This window comes from Cyclopterus lumpus, chromosome 5, assembly GCF_009769545.1.
Source record: "Cyclopterus lumpus isolate fCycLum1 chromosome 5, fCycLum1.pri, whole genome shotgun sequence".
NCBI classification, from domain to species: domain Eukaryota; kingdom Metazoa; phylum Chordata; class Actinopteri; order Perciformes; family Cyclopteridae; genus Cyclopterus; species Cyclopterus lumpus.
The window spans coordinates 5924140-5935175 of record NC_046970.1 but is presented as its reverse complement, the minus strand read 5'-3'; positions in this window follow the sequence as shown (position 1 = coordinate 5935175).

Below are 11036 nucleotides of genomic sequence, written 5' to 3'. Positions count from 1 at the left end.
ATGGAAGACATTGTCAAGATCTTGTGTAATGTTAGATGCTAAATTATCAAATTTGATGGCATGGCAAATTGGATTTTGGAAACGTGTTTTGCGTAGCATTTCAAATTTGTCACGGTGCTGAGGAATGTTAATATGCACCGCATGGATGATTCTTCTTTTAGAGTTTTTTTTGTGGAGAGTTTAATGATTCACTCTAATGAGTTTTGGAATTTGACATGTCCAGCAAACGGTGCCTCTATCTGTGTGTGTGTGTGTGTGTGTGTGTGTCTATTAATTGATGAGTGTGTATCGGTTTTGGCTCTACATGTGAAACTCTTTCTAAGAGTTTAGTCCACTACGTTTGAGTTCTTGGACTCCAGCATTCCTCCGGCTCCAGACGAATGGAGCGGAGGTGCATCAACGTTACGAGCGCCTATCAGGAGCTCTTCCAGCTGGACGTGAAACCCTGACAGGTCCGAGCTCTGTTTTCGCTCCACTTTATCTCTAGCGCCCGCTCGGTTACGGGGGAGAGAAAGAACATCAAGTTCCCTTTCCCTTCTCACTCATTCTGCGAGCCTCTCTCCCTCCGTTGTGTAACTTTGAGAGAGTTTCAGGGACGGAGGCGCCAGGCTTGCAGGATCCCTAAAGCTCAGCTGTGTGGCGAGCCCCCCCCCCCCTCCCTGCAAAGGAAGTGGACGTACACGTCAGAAGCGGTGAACATCTGCTCGGTAGTTTAAATCTGGTCAAAACTCAGCAAAGCTCAAAAGGCCTTTTGTTATTGTCTACTTGTGTCACGGATCGAAGACCAGGGACCCAAGCACAATGGACAAAACAGAGTAAGCAAGTAATAATCCTTTACTGGAGTAACGGCAGGAACAGAACAGACAGAAACAGGGACACAGACTATGGAACGCTGGAGAACTTGGTCTCAAAACACAAGACAATCTGGCAGAGGACAAGTGCAAGTGAGGGAACCTAAGTAGTGAGTGACTAACGAGGGAATGGGTTGCAGGTGTGATGGGCGTGAGAACCAGGTGAAGGGAATGAAGGATGATCAGGTGTGAATGACCGGGTCTGAAATGACAAGAGAGTTAATAGACAAACAGATATAATGAAAACAACTATTAACAGAAAGAAGGTGTGGAACTGAACTGTTACAGAATCCCCCCTCTAAGGGACGGCTCCCGACGTCCCAAAACAATTGCCACACGGGTGGGCAGAGGGGATCTGGGGGAGGACTAATACTCCTCAGACATCTCCGCCCTCTCCTCATCGGCGGGTGAGTTCTCCAGATCAGAAGATGGCTCCTCATCCTCCCCGATGTCTGCTGCTGCTAATGGGAGAGAGGAAACAGCGTCTGGCTCGGTAGCCCCCTTGGGCCCAGAGCCCTTAGCGGGCTGATCAGGATGGCTGCGGTGAAACTCTCTTATGAGAGGGGCATCCAGGATGTGTCGGGCCGGGACCCAGCATCTCTCCTCTGGACCGTAGCCCTCCCAGTCAACCAGGTATTGTAACCCTCTTCCACGACGGCGGGAACGAAGCAGGCGGCGCACCGTGTAGGTAAGACCTCCCTCGATGAACCGCGGTGGCGGTGGAGGCTGTACAGCAGGGGCCAGTGGACTCTCCCGAACTGGCTTTATTCTGGAGACGTGGAACGAGGGATGGACCCGCATGGTCCGGGGCAGTTTGAGCCTCACCGCTGCAGGATTGATGACCTTCAAGATCTCGAATGGTCCGATGAACCTGGGTGCCAACTTCTTCACCTCCACTCGCAAGGGTAGGTCCCTGGTCGATAGCCACACCTTCTGGCCAACCTGGTAGATGGGGGCTTTGGAGCGGCGCCGGTTGGCTGCTGCGGAGTAACGGTTGGCCGAGCTGAGGAGTGCAACCCTGGCCTTGGCCCAGGTACGGTGGCAGCGGTGGCCGAAGGCCTGGACCGAGGGGCAGGAAACCTCCGGGCTGGGACTCCAGGGCAGCCTTGACTCTTTCCTCTATCTCCCAGGTGATAGCGGCAACCAAGACGGGGGCAGGAAGGATATTGTCATTGCAAGGGGTGGAATCCCCCTTGTCCACAAACTGGCGGGACAGGGCGTCCGGCTTGACGTTATGAGTACCGGGCCTGTAACAGAGGGAAAAGTTAAACCGGGTAAAAAACAGAGACCATCTGGCTTGCCGAGAGTTCAGTCTCTTGGCGGACTGCATATATTCAAGGTTCTTGTGATCAGTCCAACACAAAAATGGCAGACTGGTCCCCTCCAGCCAGTGGCGCCACTCCTCAAGGGCCAGCTTAACGGCAAGCAGCTCTCGGTTACCAACATCGTAGTTCCTCTCAGCAGGTGAGAGCCGCCTAGAAAAGAAGGCACATGGGTGGAGCGTCTGGTCACTGGCAGCCCGCTGAGAAAGGATGGCCCCCACCCCTACCTCGGAGGCGTCCACCTCAACAACAAACTGTCTCTCTGGGTCGGGGACCTGAAGGATAGGGGCAGAGGTAAACCGGGCTTTAAGGGTCCGGAAGGCTTCCTCAGCCGAGGGTGACCACTGGAACTGCACCTTGGATGAGGTGAGGGCTGTGAGTGGGGCAGCCACAGTGCTGTAGCCACGGATAAATCTCTGATAGAAATTGGCGAACCCCAGGAATCGTTGTAGCTGCTTACGTGAGTTTGGAATGGGCCAGGACGTCACCGCTGACACCTTGGCAGGATCCATCTGCACGATCCCCTGTCCAACGATGTAACCCAGGAAGGGGACAGAAGATGCATGGAATTCACACTTCTCGGCCTTAACGAACAGAGAATTCCTCAGGAGACGTTGATGGACGGCCTGGACATGGTGAATGTGCTCCTCTCGGGACCTCGAGAAAATAAGAATGTCGTCTAGGTAGACGAACACCTGCTTGTTTAACATCATTCACCAGGGCCTGGAAGACGGCTGGGGCATTGGTCAGACCGAAGGGCATGACAAGGTATTCATAATGCCCAGTGGGGGTGTTAAAAGCTGTCTTCCACTCATCCCCCTCTCGGATACGGACCAAGTGGTAGGCGTGACGCAGGTCTAGCTTTGTGAAGATGGTTGCCCCCCGGAGCAACTCAAAGGCAGAAGAGATGAGTGGGAGTGGGTAGCGGTTCTTGATCGTGATGTCATTGAGGCCCCTGTAGTCAATGCAAGGCCTAAGTGACTTGTCCTTCTTCCCAACAAAGAAGAACCCCGCACCGGCAGGTGAAGAAGAGGGACGGATGATCCCAGCAGCTAGAGAGGAACCGATGTACGTCTCCATGGCCTCTCTCTCAGGTGCAGATAAGGAATACAGGCGGCCCCTGGGTGGGGTAGTGCCTGGTTGTAGGTTAATGGCACAGTCGTAGGACCGATGTGGAGGCAGAGATGAGGCCCTGACCTTACTTACACCTCCCGATAGTCATGGTATTCCGTAGGCACTCTTGACAAGTCCAACGCAGAGCTGGGGCAAGCGAGCCGCTGAGGTGCAGAAGCCCATTTCAGGCAGATCAGGTGACAGGATGCATCCTGTCACCTGATCTTGTGATCTCCACCCCAGGATGGCCCCTGTGGCCCAGTCAATGTGAGGGTTATGGCGGCGGAGCCAGGGGTGCCCCAGGATTAGTGGATGCTGGGGTGACCGCAGAATAAGAAACTTAATGGTCTCATAGTGGTTACCGGACAGAAGCATGCGCACTGGCGTGGTCTGGTGAGTCACTGTCCCTAGTAGGTGGCCGTCCAGAGCGTTGGCTGGAACAGGACAAGGCAGCTGTACTGCTCGATACCCAACTGACGGACTAGGTCCTCATCAATGAAGCTGCCGTCAGCGCCAGAGTCAATGAATGTAGCGAGGGTCTCTCTAGCATTCGCGAGCAGTAGCTGAGCGTGGAAAAGGGGTCTCTGGTGGGGAGATAGTCTTGTGGTTCGGCTCACCAGTATCTCCCCTGCTACGGGTGAGCCACGCCTTTTACTGGACACCGGGATATGAAGTGGCCAGCCCGGCCGCAGTACAGGCAAAGACCTCCCTGGCGACGACGCTCCCGCTCCTCCCGGGTGAGACTGGTGTGCCCTACTTCCATGGGTTCAACCTCCCCTGGTTGGGACCCCAAGGTGAAGCTGGTGGCTGCTGGAGAAGTTCGACGCTGGGTGAAAACACGACGATCTGTCTCCCCCTTGCGTCGCTCCTGTCGCCTTGCCTGGATGCGTCTGTCCACTCGGGAAGTCAATTCTACCAAGCCATCCAAGTTGGCAGACAAATCAAAAGAGATCAGTTCATCCTTAACATAATCCGCTAGTCCCGTCAAAAACACCTCACACTGGGCTGCCTCGTTCCAGTCGCTAAGGCGTGCCCTTGTGCGAAACTCTAGGGCATAATCCACAACTGTCCGGTCCCCCTGGCGCAGTTCCGCTAGTCCCCCGCTTGGATCTGGACCCTTGGAGACCGCCCCGAACACCTTGCGAAGCTCCGCAGAAAACAGCAGGAAAGAAGAACAAGCTGGCGTACGTCTCTCCCATTCAGCAGTACCCCAAAATCGCGCTCTGCCAGTCAGGTGGTTGACGGTGAAGGCCCCCTTAGCCTCCTCTGTGGCGAAGGTGTGGGACTGCAGAGAGAACAGAATGGAGCAGTTCGTAATGAATGGGTTGCAGCCCTCGGGATCTCCCGCGTAGCGCTCCGGGGTTCCCACACGAGGCTCGTGTGTTGGAGCAGGCGGCAGAGAGGCAGGAGGCGGAGAGACAGGAGACGGCGCAGAGGCTACGAGCTGGGTCAGAGCAGTTGTCAGTTGAAGCATCTGGGTGGTCATCGCCTCCATAGCCCGCTCCTGGGCTGCTGTGGACTGCCGCGTCTCCGCGGCGAAGCGGACCATCTGCGCCTCGTGCTGCTGGAGGGCATCCTCGATCCTCTCGAACCGGCTTGCTGCAGAAGGGGGTGCTGGGTCCATGACTGGCCAGATTGTAATGTCACGGATCGAAGACCAGGGACCCAAGAGAACCAGGTGAAGGGAATAAAGGATGATCAGGTGTGAATGACCGGGTCTGAAATGACAAGAGAGTTACTAAACAAACAGATATAATGAAAACAACTATTAACAGAAAGAAGGTGTGGAGCTGAACTGTTACAACTTGTTTTCCAATAAACAGATGCAGATGAATGCAGTATATTTTTAATACACTATAAATCATTCCGTCTTCCCCAGAGTCTATAAAAGTCCAATTTGTCTTCCAACTTTCTACCAAGTTTTATTTGTTATTTATTGACGGATAAATTACAGAGAAACACAATTTGTTGTCACGATTGGAAAATGTAACTTGTTTTATATTCCGGATGTATTTTGATGACATCTTGTTTATTACATTCCGTGTTTGAATAAACTATTCAGTCCCACTTACACAGTATGAGTTACGGCCCACAGCCCCAGGGCTGACTGGCAAGTGAATGGCGGCCTTCTAATAAAAGAATGGTAACAAGGTACTGGTCAAAAAGTTGTCTGGGGTTTTGAAATGTGTATTGAGCCGTGGAACCCTGAATGTAGAAGCTAAGTGTGTGCAATTTCCCTAATTTCTACCTCAGAGGTGATGTAAAAATTCACTCCCTGTGCGATGCCTGCAAATATAATTTTTTTTTAACTTTTTAAAATACATCCTGCATTCCCCACAGCCCAATGGAGAAGGCAGGCACACACACACATTCAAATTCACACATGCACATGGCTCTCAGCGCTGCTCTGTGGGTCTTAAGTGTGCATAACATGGCAGCCATTATCCTATTAGCAGCAGCAGAGGCCTGGGGGCAGGCGGTGGGGAGAAAGAGCGAAGAAACAGGGCAAAAAAAATAAATAAAAAAAGGAGGTACAGTCAACGGAAGGAGGTGAAGCAGCAGCCCATGGGGGGTGAGAGGAGGGAAGGCAGTCAGATATTGTTGAAGGAGGTGGAGAGGAAGGAGTAAGGAGAGCAAAAGGGAGGAAAACAAGCTGACATAGGCTTATCAGCTGTGGCCAGTGCAGTAATACCAATGGAAATGTGGAACAGGACCAAGAGTCAGATTATGGCTGGAGGTGTGTAAGAAAAGAGATGCAAAGAGATGGCGTGGAGATGAATGAACTTAAAGAAGGATTCCAAAAAAAAAACACACTCGGGATATGCCCACACAAATCTCCAAAATAGTGCACGTGGATAAAAATGTTCAGGGAGACCTGCTCCTTAAATATCATTAGCACTGCACTCAACGTGCATGTGAAAGCTCTTATTTTAGCTTATGACTTATTTTAGGTCGCAGCATTAGCAAAAAGCCCTGCGAAGCTCCGATTGGCCAGCATCCGCAGATCAGCTCCAAAGTCAATCTCCCCTTTGAAGTGCCACACATAACCCACTTCTCCAAAACGCCCCATTATAACATGCTTATTTCCATTATATCTTCTTCTCTGTCACAGACCGAGCCCATGAGCTCCGTGCACAGTGGGGGCATAACGATGGGCTTATGCAAACTCTGTACCCTCCCACTCCCTTTTTCTTCCTCACATCCTTCCTTCCCTCCCTCCCTAACTTCCATTCCTCACTCTCTCTCTCTCTCTCCGTATTCAGCTACCCTGTCCAGGCCCTTTTCACAAAGTCTCTATTGAAGCCAGGGAAAAAGGCTCAGCAGCAGCAGCTGGCCACTCTTTTCTCCAGGGCAGGTATAGAGGGTCTGGGAGCTCTCTGCATGAGCGAGCCCCACTCCTCCAGCTCCATTCAGCTCCGCTTTTGGCCTCCGCTATTCACCGAGGCCCTACTTTGTCAGGAGCAAGGGAGCACAGAGAAAAAAGGAGGGATCAGCCTTTCCTCTCTTTGTACTCCGCATAGCCATACAAGCGTCCCCAAAGCCTCCGCTAATGAGCTGGCCTCCGCGGTGTTGTGCGTGGAGTGAGAAGCAGGTTTGTGAAAGAGAAAAGGTTTGATTAATACGGGTTCATTCTCCTCGCCGATGGAACATCGGGCCCGCCGCGCTCATTAGCCCGACTGAGTGGGTTTTCTTTTAAAGTATGTTTTTTGTGTTGTCCATGCCCGCTTCAGAATATTTATGGGGAGAGCTCAACAATTAATCTTTTTTTTTTTTTATTCATTTAATTGAATGTCCAAGTGCAAATGCAGTGAACTGTCGGATTGAATCACTGTAATTTGTGCGGTTCAGAGCCAACACTTTTGTGTCAGAAACATGTTTCCCAGTGGCTGGTAAACACACACACACACACACACACACACAGACATCAGTTAACCCACCATCTAATTGCCATTTCTCCACAGTTAATAATGTACTTAACATAATGTAATGATACTGAATGAATTGCTCGTAAACATATACAACGCACACCAAGAGAGAGGCCATATGGTCCACCATGCAGTTAATGGGTATCCGGTTACTTCAAATAAATTCAATTTTCCACCTCTTGGCCTGTGGTGCCATTGAGCGTGTTTGAAGGCCTAATTGAATTTAGACTGGCGGACCATTCTGATTTAGCTGGCTAATTAAAGCACTCAGTGGATGTCTATGTGTGTAACCAACCGTGCAACGTGACAGGTCAGGTCTAGGGATTTTACATTTCACAGGTTTGAAGCGACTCTAAGAGTTCAAAGTGAAACACTAGAACAGGGCTGGCCTAACGTAAGCTTTTGGAGTAAGACACGCATGGTTAAATACAGAAAATGGCACCGGGTTCAATGATTCCAGGGGAGATAATTATATTCTATACGACAATAAATGCTGCGTTTGAACCCCTTCAGGCGGCGAAGAGAGAGCAAGAGGGGAGGGACAGAGACAAAAGAGAGAGTGAGATCCCTTCTTGTTGCGAATGCATTCACACTAAAAACACAGAAACAAAGAGTGCTGGCAGACAAAAAGCTGTTTGGCCGCCGCAGCCGCGCAACACAGAAGTCACCTTTCAAAGAGGAAAACAAGCACATTCCTCGCCTCGCGCCGAACAAAAAACGGTTCCAGGCCGTCGCTTCTTTTATGAAATATTCTATTGACAAGGCTTATTAAAACAACCACCGCCGAATACACAAGAGAGTCACCGTTCCCCACCCCTGCCTGTCAGCGAAGCTGTAAACCAACAAGGCACGGCTTCAACTTTGTCTTTGCAGGGTGAGGATGTGTGCAGTGTAGACACAAGCAAACACCTGTTGAAAGGTCGTGGAAACTAACTGCCATTTTGGGTCCAACTTTTCAACAATGCATACCTTTAGTTGCAGCTGACACTGTGACCTGAAGCGTAAGCATAACAGACAAGGGCGAGCACCTCTGGCCACGCCCACTTCGTGATGGATTGGTCGCCAATCTGCGAGCCTCACTGACAGGAACTTGGCACGCCGCGGCCTGATTCTCTGTCCTCATTAGACAAACGCTGATGAGAAATGTAAATGTTAGCACACGCTTTGAATAAAAGCCCAGAGAAGTAATACGAGTTGAAGAAAAGCCAGAGCTGCTGCTTGTTTGGACACCTGCAGCTCCTCAGATGAACCTTCTTTATCCAGGTCGGCTATGTTGTTCTCAGCGGTTTAGTCTATGAAGTCACTATAAAAATGGAATAATTGCTCATTATGATTGCTCACTGAAAAGTTATTGGGTTACCAATCGCTAAATTATTTCCTTTATATGTTTCTTTAATTCAATTCAATTCAGTTTATTTTGTATAGCCCAATATCACAAATTACAAATTTGCCTCGGAGGGCTTTACAATCTGTACACATACGACATCCCTGTCCCAGGACCTCACATCGGATCAGGAAAAACTCCCCAAAAATACAATTATCGATCACAGGGAAAAAAGCCGAATCCACTCATCGGACTCTTCGTTTAGGTAGAAAGTGAGCCGTTGTGGCTTGACGACAAGTGGCTTTGGAAAGCATACATCAGCAGCTGGCGTAACGTTGGCCCTGGTGGCTGCATGCAACGATCCAGAGGTCCTCACACTGACACATCCTCCAGCTCTGAACAAAGCCATGCAACAGTGGACTGTGTCAGCAAGCCAGACTGTGTCACGGCCCAACGGGTTATTATTTGTCATTTGGACCGGTTGCCAAACGTTCAAGATCTTATGCGCCTGTCAGACACAGCAGAAGCCAAAAAGAAAAAAGAGACTAGGGGGAAGAAGAAGAGAGGAGAGCGGTGGGCTGCTGATAGACTGCAGACCACGATGGACAAAATAATGATAACACTCATCTCTGAAGTATTTACCAGCTGTGACAGCAAGGCTGGTATTGTTTTCACCTTGTGAGTCTCTCTGTGTGTGTGTGTGTGTGTGTGTGTGTGTGTGTGTGTGTGTGTGTGTGTGTGTGTGTGTGTGTGTGTGTGTGTGTGTGTGTGTGAGTGTGTGTGTGTGTGTGTGTGTGTGTGTGTGTGTGTGTCAGCATGGCAAAATGTGATCCCTAAGACATGGACATTTGAACGACCACAGAAGTGGTTCAGAGTACTTTGCCAGGTGTTTATACGTCTGGCTGTCTGTCTCCGTGGAGAGGTTTGGAGGCCGCAAGACTCTACTGGTGTGCCGTTGAGATTATATCGAAGGCCGAGTTCGATAGACTGGTTTGGTCCGAGTATGGGGGGGAGCATTGCCCCCCCCCCCATGCCCCCCCCTTATGTTCTCTCTCATGCATCTGTCTTGCTGTGCTCGCCCCCCCCCCCCTCCCCCCCCCCCCCCCCCCCCTGTAGGCCACGCATGACGCCACTTAGCAGGCAGCCTGGTATCCAGACAGAATTGCCCAAACCGCTCCTGCTTCCTATTAGCGAAGCATCTCCACGCTCCTGCAACACCCGTTAGCCATCCAGTCCCAGTATAATGAGTTGGCCGGGTTTCACGCCTCTCCATTTTATAGTTGATGAATAGCTGCAGCAGATGGTTTCTTATCTTTGAAGATACCAGGAAGACGAGCGTGATGAATCGCTCCGGGCCTTGCGCATGCATCGGCCCTCTCACCATCCACACCGTCGACGCCGTCGCCCTTACCCCCCTCCGGCAGCAGCCAAAAGAAATAAAGGTGAAATGTGAACAATATGCAGTCGACTCCTCGAGTACAACTGTGACGCTACTGCGAATCACTTTTCTCATGCCAGCCCCAAAAATCTTCAGATGTGTCTGCATTGATGCTGTGTAAACGCCAATATGGTTGGTGTTAAAAACATCCATACAGGGGAGAAAAAAAGAAGAAAAAAGACAAAGGCTCATCTGGTGTAGTCATTATCCACTTTCCAAAGGCACTCTCATGACAGACCCACGTCCACCCTTCTCATCAGTCACAACTTCACACAGCAGGTCACAGGAGAATGGGTGCGGGGCGAGTAGGAAGTGCGGACCGGTTATGGCAGCAAAAGCATGCTAATGCTTTCCTCACGACGTGAATTCTTTGCAGAGCTCTCCTTTTCTCAGTTTATAAATCAGTCCTCTCAGGATGGTGCCATGTCAGATGTCTGAGCTCTCAAGAAAGAAACCACAATCCAGACTTTGCACACTCGTGATGCTCATGAGATATTTAAATCAAAATGTGCAAGTTCAGGAAGTAAAAAAATTATAATTTTCCCCACCGTTATTTTGCTGTGACAGAAATCGGCACCAGCTTTGTTTAATGTAAAAATATCAGTAAGACGCCGTCTGATCAAATTGGGAAGGAATGTCGATTTTCATAACAAACTGTAGAGATTGTTAAGAAGAAGAAAAAAAAACTCTGGTGATTGTAGATCTTCAGATGTCGCAAGAGGAAACTGATTTATGTTAATAAGACTATACATTCACAAACTTCCAGCACAATAGGCAAACACCTCTCGTGGAAGACCCTTCAACCTGAGCGAGTACTGGTCAAAATACTAACGTGGTATTTGCCTTGCCGCATTAGTAAAGTTATTTGTGTGCCAAGTCATCCAGCGAATAAATCATTTTAAAAGACGTGTCAGCAGTCTTCTCAAAATAGTACCTGGTCCACATACCCTATCTGTGAAGGAACATCACAATGCAGGGTCGGGCATTCTCGGGATTGCTGCATTTTTAGACCTCCCGTCACTTATGAGCTTGTCCTGAAGTGCCTGAAAATAAACAAAGTAT